Source organism: Dipodomys merriami, unplaced genomic scaffold (genome assembly GCF_024711535.1).
Source record: "Dipodomys merriami isolate MVZ:Mamm:240054 unplaced genomic scaffold, mDipMer1.0.p SCAF_16, whole genome shotgun sequence".
Lineage (NCBI taxonomy): Eukaryota > Metazoa > Chordata > Mammalia > Rodentia > Heteromyidae > Dipodomys > Dipodomys merriami.
The window spans coordinates 1,882,321-1,882,903 of NW_027202937.1; positions in this window are offsets into that span (position 1 = coordinate 1,882,321).

Consider the following 583-nt stretch of genomic DNA (forward strand, 5'->3'; position numbering starts at 1 on the left):
TTGATGCAAATAGGAAAGGAAGAGGCATACATCCCTGTTTGCAGATGATATGGTCCTATACTTATCCTAAAGATGCCACCAGACAACTTGTAGACCTAAAAACACTTGCCACAAAATAACAGGATCCAAATTTAATGTACAAAATGAGCTACATGGAACTGTTGAATCTATATTAATTTGGGTTAAGCCATTAAATGTCTAGCTACTTGCAAAACAAATACTATAACCACATCCCACTGTTTTATGATTCATTTAGATGTTATTAAATGTATGTAGCTACCTATAAAAAAGTTTAAATTTTATAACCCCAACCAGCTACTTTATAAACAGCTTAGAAAACTTGCTTACTTGTACAGTAAGCCCAGAAAATTATATTGAGAAGTTCTGACATTTTATCATGGCTTCCTCACCAACACTGTCTTCATACTGAACTCGGTATTCTATGTGCTGTTTTCAAGTTTTAGTTCTGTTATACTCTTAATCCTGGCTTAAAGAAACAAGATCTGTGATGAATATATACAAAAGTTTTGCAGGATTATTAAAGTCATGAGAACACATCAATTACAATACACGTACTTTGCAA